Raw genomic sequence first — 21,281 nt, forward strand, 5'->3', positions numbered from 1 at the left:
CTACTTCATGTGTCTTGAGTCTCTGCCCCAACCACTAAGATGTATCCTTAGTATAACAAGAGAAACCGCTGATAACACTGCCATGCTATATTGAAAGATATAAAGTTTATTGGTAATGTGTATGTTAGTAAGAAAGGAGTATTTCCTGCCATATCGGTAAGCAAGGATGTCACAGCCGTCAGTGATTCTAGCCCTGCAATGTGAGTTCCCGACCCTCAGGGCACTCAAGAAGGAGGAGTGCTAAGACTACTGCCATCAGGCTGCAGCCACTCCCTACTGCGAGCTCTGAGTAACTCAGGATGTGGAAGAAGAAGATACTGGCCCCAGATAGCTGAGATGGATGTGAAAGGAATGGCATCAGTGAACCCAGACTCCTGCATCTTCCCATACATGGAAAAGCTAAATTCCTTAAATTGGGATATCTGATTTCCTTTAATTAACAATAATCTTTTGATGTTCAGACTACTGGCCCTTTGTTGCAAAACTTCTGTGTAACCTGGCTCCTCCCCTCGCCTCTTTGGGGCAGTTCTCTCAGGGTCACCTGAAACGCTGTCTCCCAGGCTGGAAGTCCTAAAAATTCTTAGCAAGTAAAACATAACTCTCAACTTTCAGGTTGTGAATATTTTTTAAGTTGACATTAGCGAAAAGATGAATAAGATGAATTGTTCCGTGAGATGAAGGACCTTGTTTTTAAGGTCCTCACAAAAATGCAGAATCAGCTACTTTATTATTCTGACACTTCCTGTTAATGGTAACAGGTTTCAATAAATTAAAACATTCTCCAGTGGGCTACACATCCATTATGTTAATGCAGGTATAGAAGCATAATCACAAAAGATACAAACTGTGGCAAATGTGACTGTGATATGCAAGGATGATTTTACAGACTGATTCTAACTGGTATTATAATACATGTTAGCTGGACAATTCATTTTAATATGGAAGAAATTGTGAAATTAGACATCAATAAATCAAAGATATAAACATAAATTCCTTAGTGATCTATTGCAATTAAATATAATAAAAATCTCAAGAGATTCAGTAATCATAGAGGGTGATTTGGGAATATAAGAAATATATTTTCCATTTCAAAGATGGTATGTTTTTTAAACCCTACATAATAAAGCTTTCAATATTATTGTAATAATTATTATAACACTGTTGGCCTGATTGCTAGATATAAAGGGCTAATTTGTCTTTGAAACATTTGTTTCTAATTATCAGCATTTGAGACAGAGAATGAATTACCACCATATTTTTTTTCTTAATGAATGTAAAGGGCATTCTAAAAAAACCTAGAAGACATTTAGTCAGTTCAGTTCAGTTGCTCAGTCAGGTCCGACTCTTTGCGACCCCATTACATCTGTCTTATTTCAGTCAGGTAAAATTTACCTTGACCTAAAGCTTTACAAAAAAAGAAAAACAAAGAAGTATGAGAACAGGTATTAAAAAATGACACAAAACAACCCTTGTGCAGTGTTGGTAGAAATGTAAATCGGCTCAGCCACTGTGGAAAACAATATGGACTTTCTTCAAAAAATCAAAAAAGTAACTGTTAGTACCATACGATCCACCAATCTCACTTCTGGGTATATATACAAATGAAATGAAAATAGGTTATAGAAGAGATATATGCATTCCCATATTTATTGCAGAATTATTCACAATAACAACTGTGCAAGCAACCTAAGTACACATTAATGAATGGATCAATAGAATGGCATTGGGAATTAATTGCCTGGTGGTCCAGAGGTTAGGACATGGTTCTTTCATTGATGTGGACCTGGGTTTAATCTTTGGTCAGGGAAGGAACCAAGATCACGCAAGTTGCGAGGCACAGTCAGCAAAACAAAAAAAAAGAAGAAAAAGATGTGGCATATGCATACAATGGAATGCTATTCAGCCAAGAGAAAGAAGGAAACTCTGCCATTTGCAACAACAGTGATGGACCCTGAGGACATTATGCTAAGTGAAGGAAGTCAGATAAAGATAAATACTGCATTTTATGGTATCACTTGTGTGTGTAATCCATGAAGCTGAACGCCTCAGTAAAGAGAAAAATTATAGCTGACAGGGACTGAAGAGTGGAAGGACGGAAGGAACTCTGTCCACGGGACAAAAACTTGTAATTAACAGATAAATAGTCCTTGAGATCTAGTCATAGTACAGTGACTATAGACACCAACAATGACCCTTTAACAACGTGAGGTTTAATCTGCATAAAACTTAGAGTTAACCCTTCCACAGTTCCTCTGCATCCTCAGATTCAACCAACCACCACCATGCAGTAATGCAGCGTTTACTACCGAAACATATCCAAGTACAAGTGGACTCCTGAAGTTTAAACCCATGTTACTCAAGGGTCAGCTGTATTCTACTACCAATGTCAAACTTACTAAGAAACTAGATCTTAATTATTCCCACAACAACAAAAAAATGACAATTATTAATGTGACAGAGATGCCATCTAACTCTACAATAGAAATCACACTGCAATGTATAAAAATATCAAATCAACATGGTATACATCTTGAATCTGCATGATGTTATATGCCAAATACATTTCAACAAAATAGTTTGTAAAGTTTCTTTAACATAGTCCTATAATCCAAATTTTTCTATTGAGTTTTCTCTATTTTAAATAGCATTTAGAGAATAACTAACATTTAATTATAATGAATTAAATTAATTATAATTAACTATAACAATTATAACATTTCCAACATATTTTTAATTATGCTAGCTTCAGAGATTTCCTTTTACATATCTGATTTTCTTCACAGCATATAGGCATGTTCATCAAAAATATGTAAGAATACCTGAGATATATTTCATAACTTAAGCATCTGTAATTTCAACATGCAACTTTCCATTAGTTTTTACTATATGATTTAATTACTTGAAATTATAAATATACTATCTAGTTTCAGGTAAAACAGAGTTGCCAAAGAGAATGCACTAGTCATAGCTAACACCCTGTTCCAACAACAAAAGAGATGACTCTACATATGGACATCACCAAATGGCCAATACGAAATTCAGAGTGATCATATTCTTTGCATCCGATGATGGAGAAGCTCTATACGGTCACAAAAACAAGCCTGGGAGCTTACTGTGGCTCAGACCATGAACTCCTTATTCCCAAATTCAGACTGAAATTGAAGAAAGTAGGGAAAACCACTAGACCATTCAGGTATGACCTAAATCAAATTCCTTATGATTATAGAGTGGAACTGAGAAATAGATTCAAGAGATTAGATCTGAAGAACTAGGGATGGAGGTTGGTGACATTGTACAGGAGGGTATAGTTAAGACCACCCCCCAAGAAAAAGAAAGGCAAAATGGTTGTCTGAGGAGACCTTACAAATAGCTGAGAAAAGAACAGAAGCTAAAGGCAAATGAGAAAAGGAAAGATATACCATCTGAATGCGGAGTTCCAAAGAATAGCAAGAAGCATTAAGAAAGTCTTCCTAAGTGATCAGTGCAAGGAAATAGAGGAAAACAATAGAATGTGAAAGACTAGAGATCTCTTCATGAAAATTAGAGATAACCAAGGGAATATTTCATGCAAAGATGGACACAATGAAGGACAGAAATGATATGGACCTAACAGAACCAGAAGATAAGAAAAAGTGGTGGTAAGAATACACAAAATATACAAGAATACACAAAATAACTATATGAAAAAGATCTTCATGACCCTGATAACCACGACAGTGTGATCACTCACCTAGAGTCAGACATCCTGGAGTACAATGTTAAGTGGGCCTTAGGAAGCAACACTACAAAGCTAGTGGAGGTGATGGAATCCAGCTGAGATAGTTCAAATCCTAAAAGATGATGCTGCAAAAGTTCTGCACTCAATATGGCAGCAAATTTGGAAAACTCAGCAAGGACAACAGGACTAGAAAATGTCAGTTTCATTCCAATCCCAAAGAAGGGCAATGTCAAAAATGCTCAAACCACTGCACAATTGCACTCATTTCACATGCCAGCTAAGTAATGTTTAAAATTCTCCAACCTAGCTTCAAGAGTACATGAACTGAGAACTTCCAGATGTTCAACCTGGATTTCGAAAAGGCAGAGGAACCAGAAATCAAATTTCCAACATCTGGTGGATCATAGAAAAAGCTAGAGAGTTCCAGAAAAACATCTACTTCTGCTTTATTCACTACACCAAAGACTTTGACCGTATGGATCACAACAAACTGTGGAAAATTCTTAAAGAGATGGGACTACCAGACTTAACTGCCTCCTGAGAAATCTGTATGCAGGTCAAGAAGCAACAGTTAGAATCGAACATGGAACAACAGACTGTTTCTAAATTGGGAAAGGAGTATGTCACGGTTGTATATTGTCATCCTGCTTATTTAACCTATATGCAGAGTACATCATGTGAAATGCTGGGCTGGATGAAGCGCAAGCTGGAATCAAGATTGCAGGGAGAAATAGCAATAACCTCAGATATGAAGATGACACCACCCTTATGGCAGAAAGTGAAGAGGAACTAAAGAGCCTCTTGATGAAAGTGAGAGTGAAAATGCTGGCTTAAAACTCAACATTCAGAAAACAAAGATCATGGCATCGGGTCCCATCACTTCATGGTAAATAGATGGGGAAACAATGGAAACAGTGACATACTTTATTTTCTTAGGCTCCAAAATCACTGCAGACAGGCCTGCAGCCATGAAATTAAAAAGAATTTGCTCCTTGGAAAAAAGTTATGGCAAACCTAGGGAATGTGTTAAAAAGCAGAGACGTTACTTTGATGACAAAGGTCCATCTAGTCAAAGCTATGGTTTTTCCAGTAGTCATGTATGGATGTGAGCGTTGGATCATAAAGAAGGCAGAGCACTGAAGAATTGATGCTTTTGAACTGTGATGTTGGAGAAGACTCTTGAGTCCCTTGGACTGCAAGAAGATACAATCAGTCAATCCTAAAGGAAATTAGTCCTGAATATTCAGCAGAAGGACTGATGCTGAAGCTGAAGCTCCAATACTTTGGCCACCTGATGCAAAGAGTTGACTCATTTGAAAAGACCCTGATGCTGGGGAAAATTGAAAGCAGGAGAAGAGGCTGTCAGAGGATGGTTGGATGGTATCACTGACTCAATGGATATGAGTTTGAGTAAGCTTCAGGAGGTGGTGAAGGACAGGGAAGCCTGGAATGCTACAGTCCATGGGGCCTCAAAGAGTTGGACAGTACTGAGTGACTGAACAACAACAAGAGGTATAATAAAACTAAGGATCACTCTTTCTTGAGGAAATCACAAATACATACAATAGTTTTGGACATAAGAGTTATACTATTTAGATGGCCATTATGCCACACTTTTCAAATATTCATTCAGATTTTAATGTATATACTTGGGCTGACACAAGCTATGTAGTGTTGTAGTTAATAGAATATTTATAAATAATCTATACACTATATTTGGTTGTAGGAAACAATGCTTTTTCATTATTATCATTAGAAATTAAGTCTGTTGCTGATACTGAAATATATAGCAATATTAACGTTTAGAACAAAAAAAATTAATGTCAGAAAATTACTTCCTTTAGAAAAGAGGCTCAACCTAACAAATGAATCATATGACATAAAAATGGACTATCTGAGTAGATAAAGATAAGTGATTAACCTAACTATTAGTTTGACTAGGACTCATCAGTCTTGCTCTCTTTAGAAATGAAATGGGAATTGGGACATTTCTTGACACAAAGAGGAATGCAGTCTAAGATGGACCAAATCCAGTGAAAATACATGCACATGGACTCTGCCATTAATCGCTGCAAAGCAACTGATGTGAAAAAGTCATGCTTTAAAAGGAAAAAAGGCATTTTTTTAAGGACACATGTACCATTAGCATGATTAAGCCCAAATGCAAGTTAAATCCTGAGGAAAAATATATTTGAACAGATTGATCCTAATCATTAAACATATATTTTCAACTTCGTGCTTCTCCTTCCCCCAAAAGAAAACCTGAAATAGTCATAGTCATAGTCAATTTCTACCATTGACTGGGTGGCTCATAAAGTATAGAAAATTATTTCTCACAGTCTAGTTGCTAGGAAGTCCAGGACCAAAGCAAAACCAGATTCTGTGTGTGATCAGATTCTGTGTCTGACCAGATTCTGTATGTGATCAGATTCTGTGTGTGACCAGATTCTGTGTGTGACCAGATTCTGTGTGTGACCAGATTCTGTGTGTGATCAGATTCTGTGTCTGACCAGATTCTGTGTGTGATCAGATTCTGTGTGTGACCAGATTCTGTGTGTGATCAGATTCTGTGTGTGACCAGATTCTGTGTGTGACCAGATTCTGTGTGTGACCAGATTCTGTGTGTGATCAGATTCTGTGTGTGACCAGATTCTGTGTGTGATCAGATTCTGTGTGTGACCAGATTCTGTGTGTGATCAGATTCTGTGTGTGATCAGATTCTGTGTGTGATCAGATTCTGTGTGTGATCAGATTCTGTGTGTGACCAGATTCTGTGTGTGATCAGATTCTGTGTGTGACCAGATTCTGTGTGTGATCAGATTCTGTGTGTGACCAGATTCTGTGTGTGACCAGATTCTGTGTGTGATCAGATTCTGCGTGTGATCAAAGCCTTTTGCTATGCCCTCACAGGGTGGAAGGGGCCAGAGTGCTCCTGAGCCTCTTTTATAAGGCCACTAATCACATTCCTGAGGGCCCTACCCTCACGACCTAATCATCTCCCAAGTCCCAATGCCACCAAACTGGGGGTTAGATTTCAGTGTACAAGTTTTGAGAAACATTCAGACCATAGCCTCTTACAAATGATCAGTAGTATCATGTAGATTAAGCCAAGTGAAAGAGAGAAAGGCTTACAAGGAAAGCAACACTCTGAAAGCGGGGCTTCCCCAGTGGCACAGTAGTGAAGAATCCGCCTGCAATGCAGGAGACACAAGCTAGATCCCTGGGTCAGGAAGATCCCCTGGAGGAGGAAATGGCAACCCACTCCAGTATTCCTGCCTGGGAAATCCCATGGACAGAGGAGCCCAGTAGGCTGAAGTCCATGAGGCCATAAAAGAGTCAGACATGTTTAGGGACTAAACAACAGCAATCTCTAAAAGGGGAGGGGAAAGAAAGGAGAATTGGGTATGAAGAGCCTCAAAACATCTGCCAACTCCTTAGTTGACCCACAATGGTGAGTCCTTGTACTTCCATGGTGCTGTTTCCTTAATGAGGACTTTCTAGGATGCACAGGCCGAGATGATAAGCTGAGGTGGACCCTTAATGCAATCACAGTTAGAGACTGTGGCTACATTCCCACATTGGTTCTCTCTTTGCCAGTTATCTGCAAAGCACACTTTTATGGCTGTCATATTATATAAGCTTTAGTTGAGAGGATACATCTCTGGGTGGAAGACTGGGGAGGGCAAGATGACACAATAAGCCTTACATGGCCACAGTACCATCCTTACAGACATATACAAAATAACCTTACTTGAAGAGAGTAAGGAAAAACAGATTCCAAATTTGAGAAAACTGACCATATGTGGAAATCATATCTTCCAAACCAAGGATGGGTTTTAGCTAACACACACACTCTCAAAGTTAAAATTAAAAGAACTAAGACTGGAAACTCTATTAACAGGGTCATCCAAACAGACTGCAGGTAAATTTTTAAAAAGTTTTTTTCCCTAATAATGCATGCATTTCTTTATTTTTGTTTACTTCTTTATTGTTGCTAGTCTTCAGTTCATCCTGAAAAAAAAAATACACAGATTTTCCAGAATGTGATCAAGATGATTAGGCAAGAAAGTGTGGTGATGCAGTCACCTATCTTGGTCCAGTATAGGAGCTGTCCTGATGGAACTAACAGAGAGGTCGTTACTAAGGATGGTCTTCCATTTGGGTCATATTCTCACAGGTAATTATCAAATGAAATATCCGGCACAGTGCTGAGGAACTAACATAAAATTAGGCAAAAAACAAAGCAAAAAAAAAAAAAAAGACTAAATTACATCTCTGTCCAACTGTCAGATTAAAACATGCATATTAGTGCTCTATTGCCTCAGTAACACATTACCACAAATTTGGTGGACTGAAACAACACACGTTGACTATCTCACAGATTCCATAGGTCACAAGTTAGGGTGGGACAGGGTTTCACAAAGCTGAAATCAAAGTGTTGGCAGGGCTGCTTTTCTTCATGGAAGATCTGGAGAATAATCTGCTTCTAAAGTCATTCAAGTTGCTGGAAGATTCGACTTCCTCATGACTGCAGGACTGAGGTCCCTGGCTGTCTCCTTTGCTGTCAAAGATTTGTCACGGCTCCTAAATACTGTCTGTGGTGTTTCTCATGCCTTCCATGTGGCCTCCAATGAGTGGATCAAGCTGTTCTCTTGCCTTCAGTATCCTGATATTCATCCTGCTTCATCCAACTCCAGTTTAGAAAGTTATCTGCCTTTAGGGACTCATGTGATTATACTGGACTCAGTGAGATAATCCAAAATGATATCTCTATTTTAAGTCCATAACTTTAATGACAACTGTAAAATCTCTTCTGCTGTATAATGTAACATATCCATATATTCTAGGGATTTTGATGTATATATTTTTGTGGATCTATTCTAATATACACACAGAAAATTTCCTATGTACACTTTTAAAATCAGAATGGAATTATCCAAATTACTCAAATTTGAGTATGTATAAAATATTTACACATGTATATATACATATATTCATAAAAATGCATGTGCACAAGCATTTCCCCCAAATGTCTAAATCACTGATGTCAAGATACATTTTTCCATCTACTCCCTAATTGCTTCAACTCTACATTTCATTCAAATGTGTGGAAAAATCAAAATATATTTTAAAAATTCAAACACCTTTGAGCAATTTTTATATAAGAAGACATCAAACAAATCTCATTAACAAAATATCAAGGGATTCTCACAATATTTATATTTAATTATGTACCTGTTCATCAACACAAATAATAACTCTTCCATTTCCTATTGAAGGATATACTAGCTGGTTCCGAATTATGGTTACATTTTATCGCTTATATTCAGGTAAACAATATTGTTTTAAAATAGACTGCATCAGCTTGCATTTCTCTGCAGGAAATTCTGGAAGAAATGAAAATGATTTTAACCACTGTACCACTGCCTACATCAAAATAGAATTATAATTACGCTGTAGGCAGCAAACCACTCAAGGCCCCTGCAGTGCGCAGATAAAGGGCCTCATTGGCCATCCATTCCCCAGGTGGTTTAGCTTAATCTGCAGAGTATGTATAATGCATATTAATCCAAACAGCCCTGAACTCCAGCCATTTAGAGAAAGCACACCTGTTTTGTAATACGATTTTTTTTCCTGGTTCTAATCATTAGTACTGGGTATTTTTAAATGTATCTGGAAGCCCATATTGTTACTCTGAAAACACTTATCCAGAATTTTCACCCTTCCAAGATTACCCTACAACAAAGGGAGCAAAGATGTCCCGCATGCATGCCTGCATGTCATGGCAGAAGATGTTCAAAGTATCACATCATAGCTAAAAGTATGCAAACTCCCAGTCAGCGTAAATATAGCAGGTAGATAACTCCAGTTAAGTAGAAAATCCCTACAGTATGAGTTATTATATCCTTGTTTAAAACAATAGTGTCAGAAAAAGAACAGATTGCCCATTTCTACGAAAATATTTATGGTCTACATACCAAACTTTCACATATATTTTAAGATACTATGACATTATGCCAGATGGGCTTGTTCATTTGCTCTGTTGATTACACATCATGTATGATGGGTTGACAAGTAGCTTGTGCCTTGGAACACAAATAACAATCTAACAAAAGCAAATATGATGCCAACTACCACTTACAAACCTATGTTAGCTCTAATGTATTGAGATTTACAGATTGGCATAATATTTTTCAGTTTTCAGCTGACTGTTTCAATGTATTTCAGGTAAAATATCTATAAAGATTCCTTAATTCCCAGTATCATTTTTAATACTTTTAACACATCTTAAATTAAGCTATATAACAAAATAAAATATTATTAAATTAAATATATTTTATCTGGAAGAAAATTCTAAATAAAAATAACTTTTAACAGATTTATCTGTAAAGTCTCTCTACTTTATGATTTCTAGTCAAATTAAGACCAAATAATTAGACTTAGACATGAGGACAATTTTCTTACATCAGCCTTGAAAATTATATTAAAAATATTCAAAATTCTTATATAATTCACAGGCTAGCAAGGTAATGCTCAAAATCTTTAAAGCTAGGCTTCAACAGTATGTGAACTGAGAACTTCAAGATTACACAACTGGATTTGGAAAAGGTGGAGGAACCAGAGATTAAATTGCCAACATCTGGTGGATCACAGAAAAACTAAATAATTCCAGAAAAACAACTACTTCTGTTTCATTGACTATGCTAAAACCTTTGACTGTGTGGATCACAACAAACTGGGAAATTCTTAAAGAGATGGGAATACCAGACCACCTACTTGTCTCCTGTATGCAGGTCAAGAAGCAACAGTTAGAACCAGACATGGAACAACAGACTGGTTCCAAATTGGGAAAGGAGTACGTCAAGGTTGTATATTGTCACCCTGCTCATTTAACCTATATGCAGAGTACATCACGTGAAATGCTGGGCTGGATGACGCACATGCTGGAATCAAGATTGCAGGGAGAAATAGCAATAGCCTCAGATATGCAGATGACAGAGCCCTTATGGCAGAAAGTGAAGAGGAACTAAAGAGACTCTTGATGAAAGTGAAAGAGGAGAGTGAAAAAGTTGGGTTAAAACTCAACATTCAAAAAATTAAGATCAGGGCATCCAGTCCCATCACTTCATGGCAAATAGATGGGGAAACAATGGAAACAGTGGCTGATGTTATTTTGGGGGGCTCCAAAATCACTGCAGATGGTCACTGCAGCCATGAAATTAAAAGACACTTGCTCCTTGAAAGAAAAGCTATGACAAACCTAGACAGCATACTAAAATTGCCAACAAAGTTCTGTATAGTCAAAGCTATGGCTTTTCCAGTAGTCATGTATGGGTGTGAGAATTGGACCATAAAGAAGGCTGAGCACCGAAGAATTCATGCTTTCCAACTGTGGTGTTGGAGAAGACTCTTGAGAGTCCCTAGACTGCAAGGGGATCAAACCAGTCAATCGTAAGGGAAATCAATACTGAATATTCCCTGGAAGAAGTGATGTTGTAGCTGAAGCTCCAGTAATTTGGCAACATGATGCTAACAACATTGGCTCAATCAGCAGAAAAAAATCCTGGCGCTGGGAAGGATTGAAGGCGGGAAGAGAAGATGTCAGAGGATGAGATGGTTGGACTGCAACACTGACTCAATGACATGGACATGAGTTTTGAGTAAGCTACAGGAAATGGTGAAAGACAGGGAGCCTGGCATACTGCAGTCCATGGGGTCGCAAAGAGCTGGACATGCCTGAGTGACTGGGCAACAACAGTTAGAATCCACGAGTCACACCATTACACACAAACGGCACGTTTGGCTAAGATCAGTCACTCCCATTTTCTCCTCAATGATCTTATTTAGCAGGGAAACAATATATCAATTAAGGTTTTTAATAAATATGTCTGCCATTAATAAATTAGTGACACTTTTCAAATAGGTAAATATTAAAAGGAAAGTAAGGAAAAAATTTTTTCATTTGGCTTTAGAGAATACTCTCATTAAACTCACCTTTTTTCTTTTATTCTTGCACTTACAGGCTTATAATCTTGACTGGGATAAATTTTTACCCAGAAAATTAATGAAACATAAAGATATAATGTTTTATTTATTTTTTTCTCTCAAGTTAAAAAAATAAATTTTAATCAATTTTAAAAGGATTTAAATCTATAAAATAATTTAAATATATAATACACAGAAATGGTTTTAAATTTTTAACATAGTTTTAATTTTCTGATTTAATTTCACAACTGAAACCAAATAAGATTAATTTTATGAATAATCCAGAGAAAACAATGTTACATATGAATTAACTAAGCATCTGCCCTGATGTACAAATTTTATTTTCATAGTTCTTGTATAATGGGAAAGAAATCTTTCCAACTCAGTCAGCAACAATTTTTATAGCTGGCATCTTCGCTGCATAATTTGAGGGTTTGGGGAATGCTTGAGTGACAGTGAATGGGCTTGCTATATCTCCATCTAAAAATTAACATTCTAATTGAAAATTAAATGTTATTACTTCCAATCATTAAATGATCATCATTTAAAACTTAATTGGCTCACATTTGTAAAACAAGTATTTTCAATGGATTTTGTTGGGATACAAAATTCCAAATGATAGAATTTTTGTGAACACAATGATGGACTTCAATCTCAAAACACTAAACAAGTCAGGAATAACTGTGTTGAAGTCATTATTTTCTGGTATATTTCATGACTTCTATAAACAGTGACAATGCTGTCTTCATTCATTTGGCCATCCTTCAACCCTGTCACTGAAGTTTCAACTTGAGTCCTTATCCCTTTCTATTAGATTCCAGGGAGGAAGATTTTAAATTCATTTTAAAGTCTTGTCTCTTAATCTTAGTAAGGCATGTCCAATCTAGACAAATCCTTGGCAGACATCGCCATAGTACTATACACAATCAGTTGAGGGAAAATATATTTTGGATACTTATTACTATTTGGCATCTGTGAAAGATTTCAGTGCATTATTATCTAGGACACAGTGTCTGATACTGTTGTACAAAAAACACCAATGACTAGCAAACATTGAGGACCCCATTCTAATGGGAATGGAGGCTTTTCATACCATTCTTTTTATGCTTTTTACAGGTATGATTCCTATCTTTAAACATTATCTTAGGATGCATAATGAAGGACATTATCTTTCTGATACCTTTTATTACTTTAAAAGTTATGTCTAATGTGTTTATGGGTATTAGTCTATGGTTACTTTTTTCTAAATATTTACCTACTTGGAAGTGTTTCACGTGACTTTCTCATTTTAAATGTCTACAGCCTTTGTATATCACTGTATCTTTCCATTGTTGGACATTTAACTATTGGAACTGTACTAACATTACAGAATGTTTGGTTTTAAGACTAGTGCATAACTCATAACTTTTCTCCCTTGTTTTTTTTTCAGATTGCACAATTAACACATCATTACATAATCTTATATATATATATATATGTACATATATATGTCAACACAGTATTGCAATTTTCCTTTAATTAAAAATAAAAAAATTACAGAGTTCTTCAAAAGAACAAAATCAGAGTACTAGCACAAATATAACCAAGCACAATTAAACCAGTCAATAATGTTCAAGTACCACAAAAACAGGCAGGCCAATCAGTAGAACACAATAAAAAATAGAGATTAATGAAAATAGATACGAAAATTAAAGATATAATTAAGACAACATCTAAAATCACTAGTTTTTTTTTAATGAAAGAAAACAGCTAAAACATAATAATTCGTATGACTTCTCTGAACACACTACATGAGACCTTTAAATGCAATGTAATTTTGAATAAGTCACCATCTCTTTAGCACTGCGCCCATTTCTGTTTTCGTCTCTTCCCTTCCTCACTTCCTTCTGCCCTCACTTCTACTTTACTGAATCTATACCCCTTCCCTTAATAAAGTATTAGCACATTATATTTTTCTCTTGGGTTATATTTTCCAGGGAATCTAGGAAATAAAAATATTTCTTTCATTAATTTTATATATAGGAAATATTTATATATAGGAAATATATATATAGGAAAAATTTTGCCTTTTAAAAATAATTTTAGCATAGAGAAATTTAAATTTTATACTATAAATTTATCACATGAAGTTTTCTCTAAGAAATATTACTTGGAATCCATTTTTTAATGTATCAAATGTCATCTTTAACAATTATGAATAAATATTGTGGTTTCTGTCTTTGGATTAAACTAATACACTTTCTAATACTGAAATCTATTTTCAGTGCCTTTAATGAGATCTCCTTGGTTTTGATGTTTTATTCTTTTAATATACCAATGGACTGTACTTGCTACAATTTTATTTTAGGAGTCATTACTAGTATTTATATTAGAAATTAACTTTTGTATATATGTCAGTTTTTATTATTAATGCTATCCTGAACTTACATAAAAATAAAGCATCCCTTCTGCATTCTGATGAAGAATCTGAATAGAAATGGAATTATGTTTTTCTTGAGGTTTTGATAGAATAATTATGCAAATACATGCATCTGGTACAAAGTCTTGGGCAGAATATCCTTGATTCCATTCTTAAATGCTTTGTACAAATGTCTTAGGTGTTTATTGTAATTGGTAAATTTTTATGTCTTTGTATTCAGTGTTGCTTTACTTATAATCTATTTTCAGTTTCCCTTCATTTACTCTTTGTCTGGAGAAGCCAAATATACCACTGGCTTTTGGAAAATCCCTGAATAATAAACATATGGCCAATCCTAAGGAGAGCAAATAATAACCAAAAACTCACTCTTGGGACAAGGAACTGTATAAGCATCCCTCATCAGCCACTACCCCACTTCCCTTTTCAAAAATGCATAGGATGCGAGTGTACCCACTTGGCTGCAGAACTAATGCTGTCTGCTTGACTTCTGTGTGCGTCTCTTTATTGATTCCACACTTGGGTAGGTAACATGGACACTTTGTTGTTGTTGTTGCTTTGTCCATCTCTCAAACTTATAATTTGAGACTTCAGTTTGCGCTTAGACAAAGGAGAATTTCAGTATTTGTAATTATACACTATTTGAGCTTACAGAATTGACGTAAAGACATTCTGCATTGAAGTTTGCCACCAAAGTCATGGCCAGGTAACTGTCGCTCTGTTCAGCCGGCTCTGACTTCTATACCTGTGCGCATGCTCTCACACACGCTGCACATGTGGGCGTATGTAGCTCACCAGGAAGAATAAATGGCTGAGAGCAGGATTGGAGTGTTTGGCAGTCTCCTGATACACACCAGCTCCAGTATTCTTGGGCTTCCCTTGTGGCTCAGCTGGGAAAGAATCCGTCTGCAATGTGGGAGACCTGGGTCCAATCCCTGGGTTGGGAAGATCCCCTGGAGAAGGGAAAGGCTACCCACTCCAGTATTTTGGCCTGGAGAATCCCATGGATCGCAAAGCATCGGACATGACTGAGCAACTTTCACTTTCACTTTGATACATAATAATGCCAACTCATTCTTATCAGTATTTCTAATTTTGTAGTACCTGTTATTAAGTCACCTTTTATACTGAATCATTCTACTTTATCCATAATGCAAAATTTGCTATTGCATATGAAGATATCCTGTTTCCCCTTTATTAGTATTCCATATCTTTAGACCAGCTACATAAGACGGATCAATTCTTTAAATCCTTTCAGGTACTCAAGACAAGCATACTGTTTACTCTTTCGCTGTTTATTTATTTTGCTTTTTATTTTGTTCTGAAATACATAATGGAAAAGAGGAAGGCAAAACTGCACAGACGTGTTACTGACATACTGCAATGAACCACAAGTTAAAATGAAACTCTTCCACACTTCTTACACACAGCTAGACTTGTATATTTTAAGAATCCTTCAATTGGAGAAAGAAGTTCTATCATTGGAGTTGACAGAGACATTTACTTAGAACAGCAGTGAGAAACAGTTGTTTCTAGGCAATTATTTTATGAAGGGAAAAAAGAAAATAGGTCTAAGCTGGAAACTACTTATCTGGTTTAGCATTTCGTAGCTATATCTAAAACTAGCAGTTTTCAAAGTATCTTATTGAGGTACTTAATTAATATTTTTTGTTCATAATTATATATTCTAGAAGAAGGTATAATCCTCATATAATTTAAAAATATCATCTTTATTTCAAGTGAGTTTTCTTTGACAATGGCAGGCATTGATTTTGCTCTATTTCTTTAAAAAATAACATTAGAAAATATTTTTTATGATAAAGGATATGGTTCATGACCCTACCATCTGGTAATCAATTAAAATTTAAAAGACCAGAAAATTTATTTATATATATATTATATATATATATGTACATTCAGTTGTCACATCCATGGAATAGTTTTTTCCTCCAAGCCTATGTTTCCTTAAAGCAGAAGTGAGTCTCTTGCAGGTGGTATATAGCTGGCTCTTGTTTTATTTTTTTTTTAATCCATTCAGCTGCCCTATCCTTTGGATTGGAGACCTCAATCTATTTACATTTAAAACAAGTATTGTCAGGAAAGTACTTAGTAATAACATCTTATTAATTAGTTTCTAGCTATTTTCTAATTTTCTTGTTCATTTCTTCCTCTCTTGCTTTTCTCTAATGACAATCTTTGATTCCTTTTGAACTGTGGTGTTGGAGAAGACTGTTGAGAGTCCCTTGGACTGCAAGGAGATCCAACCAGTCCATCCGAAAGCAGATCAGTCTTGGGTGTTCATTGGAAGGACTGATGCTGAAGCTGAAACTCCAGTACTTTGGCCACCTCATGCAAAGAGTTGACTCACTGGAAAAAACCCTGATGCTGGGAGGGATTGGGGGCAGGAGGAGAAGGGGATGACAGAGGATGAGATGGCTGGATGGCATCACTGACTCGATGGACATGGGTTTGAGTAGACTCCAGGAGTTGTTGATGGACAGGGAGGCCTGGCGTGCTGCAATTCATGGGGTCGCAAAGAGTCAGACACGACTGAGTGACTGAACTGAACTAGTTTCTAGCTATTTTCTAATTTTCTTGTTCATTTCTTCCTCTCTTGCTTTTCTCTAATGATAATCTTTGATTCCTTTCTCTTTATCATTTATGTATTGACTCTAGGCTTATCCTTTGTGATTGACAAGAGGCTTACACAAAACATCATACAGATATAACTATTTTATGCTAACAACTTTGATCACAGACAAAAATTCTAATTTTTTCCCTTTTTATGTTTTTGATTTCACAATTTACTTCTTTTTATATTGTATATTCATTAAGAAATTATAGAAGATGTAGTTATTTTTAACAATTTTTTCCTTTAATCTTTGTACAGGTTTCCCCTACTATTAAAAAGTAGAATTTTACTATGAAAACTTTTTAAAGCTGAAATGGCATAAAGTGAAGAAGCAATTACTTTTTTTTTCATTAAGGAGAAATTATCTCTTTGGACTTCTTTTGTTTAGAAAAAAAAATAGATGCTGGTGTAGATCTGTCCTAAAAATGAAGTGTTGTGAAGGGAGCCTTTGAAAAGCAGGAGACACCTGCATTAGATTTAAGGGGTTAACATACTACTATATGGGCTTCCCTGGCGGCTCAGCGCTAAAGCATCCAGTTGCAGTGCAGGAGACACAAGTTCAACCCTTGGGTCAGGAAGATCTCCCGGAGACGGAAACGGCAATTCACTCTAGTCCTGTTGCCTGGAAAACCTCACGGACAAGGAGCCTGGTGGGCTACAGTCCATGGGGTCACACGAGTCAGACATGCCTTAGCAACTAAACCACCATACTACCATAATATAGTATTAGAGCACGCTGAATGTGACCGTGTATTTACCTTTACTGGTGTGTTCTGTTTCCATATGTTTTCATGCTGCTAATCAGCGTCCTTTCATTTCAGTCTGAAGAATTCCTTTCAGAACGTTTTGTAAGGCACGTCTTCATGTATGCTAAGTTGCCTCAGTCATGTCTGACTCTTGCATGACTCTATGAACTGTAGCCCGCCAGGCTCCTCGGCCCATGGGATTCTCCAGGCAAGAACACTAGAGTGGGTTGCCATGCCCTCCTCCAGGGGGTCTTCCCAACCCAGGAATTGGACCCACTTCTCTTATGTCTCCTGCATTAGCAAACAGGTTTCTGTTTGTTTGTTTTTTTTTAACCCCTAGCACCACCTGGGAAGCCCAACCAAAGCAAGTCTAGCCTTGCCTGTATGATGAAATTTCTCAGTTTTTGTTTGTTTAGGCACATCTTCATCTCTTCTTTATTTCTAAAGGTCCACTTTACCAGATAAGCATCCATGGTTGGCAGTTTGGTTTTTTTCTTTTCTTTTCAGCATATTGAATATACCATCCTATTCTCTCCCAGCCTCCGATGTTTCTGCTGATGAAAAGTTGCTGATAGCGTTATATGAGTTCTCTTGTAAGTTATGTGCTTCTTTCTTTTCTTGATAATTTTAAGAATCTTGCTTTGGCTTTGACTTTGACAGCTCTATTAAAAGTGTCCTAGAAAAATTCTCACTGGATTTGCTTGGAGACCTATGAGCTTCATGAAATTGGATGTCCAAAACTCTCCCTAGATTTGGAAAGTCATTAGCCATTATTTCTTTAAATAAGCTTTCTCTTCCTTCTCTCTCTCTTCCCTTTCTGGGACTGCAATAGTTCAATGACTGTTTCTCTTGATGATATATCAAGCCATATATCACACTGGCTATTCTCACTCCTCTTTATTTCCCTCTGACTAGTTATTTCAAAGGTCCTATCCTCTACACTACATATGCTATTTTCTGCTCGATCCATTCTACTGTAATGGATGCACTTCTGTTGCTTTCTGTTGATGCTTTCTCCTCCATCTTTCAGCTCACTCACTGTACTCTTCCACTCTTGGATTCTCTTTGGTTTGTTTAGTATATCTCTATGGTAAAGTTCTCTTTTATTTGTGTATTTTTTTTTCTGATTTCATTAAATTGTCTTTTTCTGTTTTCTTATGGTTTTAGCTCTAAACTTCCTTAAAAGATTTTAGGGAACTTTTCAGCCTAGCCCCTGTTCCCTGCCCCATCCCCGTCTCTCACTTCTTCTCCGAGTGGTGATGAAGGGGAGCAGAGTTAGCGCAGCCATGCCCGCTGTAATGAATGATCGCCCTACCTTGAGGGAAGGGCTCCCTGTGAGCCCCTGCCCATGAGAGGGGCGGGGCCCCCCACCAGGTGTCCAGAGCCAGCAGCCCCCACCACAGATCCTTAGAGGAGGAGAGGACAGGTCTGTCACCCATCCCATTTTTCTCTTTCATCTTACTGTTGCCACAGCAACACTAACATTGGCAACATGGCAGCATCCTCTCTGCCCCAGTATGAGGTGGGTTCTGGGGACTGCCACTCAGCCAACACAGCTCCTGTGGCTTCCATGGACTCTGCTTAATTCTATAAGGACTGGAGAGCTGTGGAGGCCCAGCATGCAGAACTGGCGGGGCCATCTCCCAGAATCCCTACCCCAGGAGTTGGTACGCAGATTGAAGAGTGGCACTCTGGGGGCCCGCTGGGTCAGTCCCAATGATCCAGAGATGACAGCAGGACCACCCAGGCTGTGGAGTGGGATGGGGTGATTAAAGGATATAGCAGTAAGATGGCCAGTAAAACTAAGGCCAACCCTGGAGGTGATGGCCCAGTGCCACCTCTGGCTACAGGGGTGACTGCTGTTCACTATTAGATCCTGTGATGTGTGCTAAGTCGCTTCAGATGTTGTCCTGCCCTTCGTGACCCCATGGACTGTAGCCCGCCAGGCTCCTGTCCATGGGATTGTCCAGGCAAGGATACTGGAGTAAGCCCTCCTCCAGGGGATCATTCTGACCCAGGGATCGAACCCACATCTCTTATGTCTCCTGCACTGGCCGGTGGGTGCTTTACCACTAGCGCCAGCTGGGAAGCCCTGACATGGATGTAAAGCTTGGCCAGGTGACACTGTGAGACCCCTGCATCACCCCAGGAGAGCTTCTCAAGATCTCCAACTGTAACACCATGCATGATGCCAGCTCAAAACAGAGACTTACGTGATGAAAATGTGAGCACCTCAGCAGACTCACTATTCCAGGGTTTCGATGGCATGGTATTTGTTTACGGCCAGATAGGCAGTGGCAGGACATACCATGCAGGGGACCTGGATAGAATCCAGGCTGGATAAGGTCATCCCCAAAACCTCTTCTTCATCTACTTCTTGCACTCCTACAACCAGCAGGGCCTGGTCCAGTCCTCCAACCTGGGGATAAACCTAGAAGAGATTTGAGACCTGCTCACCAAGGAGTCCAGCAGGAACTTAGAGCTGATGGAGAACGCTGAGGCCTGTACATCAAGGATCTCTCCTCCTTTGTAACCGAGAATGTCAAGGAGACTCAGCATATGATGAACCTATGAGAGCAGACCCAGGCCATGGGCAACACACACACGAAGAAATCAGCTCTTACTCCCGCTCTGCTTCCTCACCACCATGGGCTACCGCGGCTGTGATGGCCAGGACCACAGCTCTTTGGAAAAACTCAGCCTTGTTGAACCTGGCCAGGAGCAAGAGGTAGAACAAAGCAGATCTCCACTTAACTGAAGGGACAGCCACACAGTCCATGGGTAGTGATGACGGTGGAGGTGGTGGAAGAGAAAGGCATACGGAAGCTCCCAAAATGAACCTCTCTCTGTCTTCCCTGGGCAATGTAATCACCGTCCCGGTGGGCCACAGGAGCACCCACATCCGCTATTAGGACACCAAGCTGCTTTGGCTGCTCTAGAACTCTTCTGGGGGCAAAGACAAGATCATCATAGTGGCCACACAGGTGCCAGTTTCTTCCTGGCGACAACAAGAGCGTCTCCAACCACTGCTTTGCCAGTCAAGACAAGGAAATCAAGAACGACCCCTGAGTGCATGAGGATGCCAAGGACACATTGCTGTGTGAAATCCAGGAGATCACCTACCTGAAGTCCCGCCTGGAGAAAGAGATGCTGGAAAAGTGGCCATGAAGGAAGATCAGCAGCATAAAGAACCATAACATAAAAAGAAGCAGTGTAGAAAGCGCTACGTCAGCCCTGGGAGGTTACCAGGACGGGCCAGTAATCAAAGTCTGGGAGGCCAAAGAGGAGGGCAACAACATCCTCCACCACGCCACCACCTGTCCCAGCCTCCTGGAGCTAGCCTGGGATGGAAACGTGGATAATTACCTTCGGGTGTGCAAGCAGGGGCTCATGGAAGAGAAGGTGACTGGCCAGGATGACTGCAGTCTTATGATTGAGAAGAGGCAGAAGCTGCTGGGGATGAAGGAGAAGATGCTGCGAGACCCATAGCAGGAGCAGAAGGCCACAGAGCTGCTTGCAGTCAAGTACAAGGCCGTGGAAAGCGAGCTTCTCCTCTGGGGCAAGAACATCATGAATCACACCAAAGAGAGGCAGAAGACGTTGAAGCTGAAGAGTGAGGAGATTGCAGAGCAGAAATACCACGGGCAGGAAATACAGCAGGAGGTGATGATCTGAGATGAGGAGACAGTGAAGTTTCAGGCTACGTACACATCCCTGCAGCAGGACACGGAGGTCAAACCCAAGAGACTCATGGAGTTCCAAGTTCAACAGCAGGTTGTGAAG

Source organism: Cervus canadensis, chromosome 19 (genome assembly GCF_019320065.1).
Source record: "Cervus canadensis isolate Bull #8, Minnesota chromosome 19, ASM1932006v1, whole genome shotgun sequence".
Classification (NCBI taxonomy): Eukaryota; Metazoa; Chordata; class Mammalia; order Artiodactyla; family Cervidae; genus Cervus; species Cervus canadensis.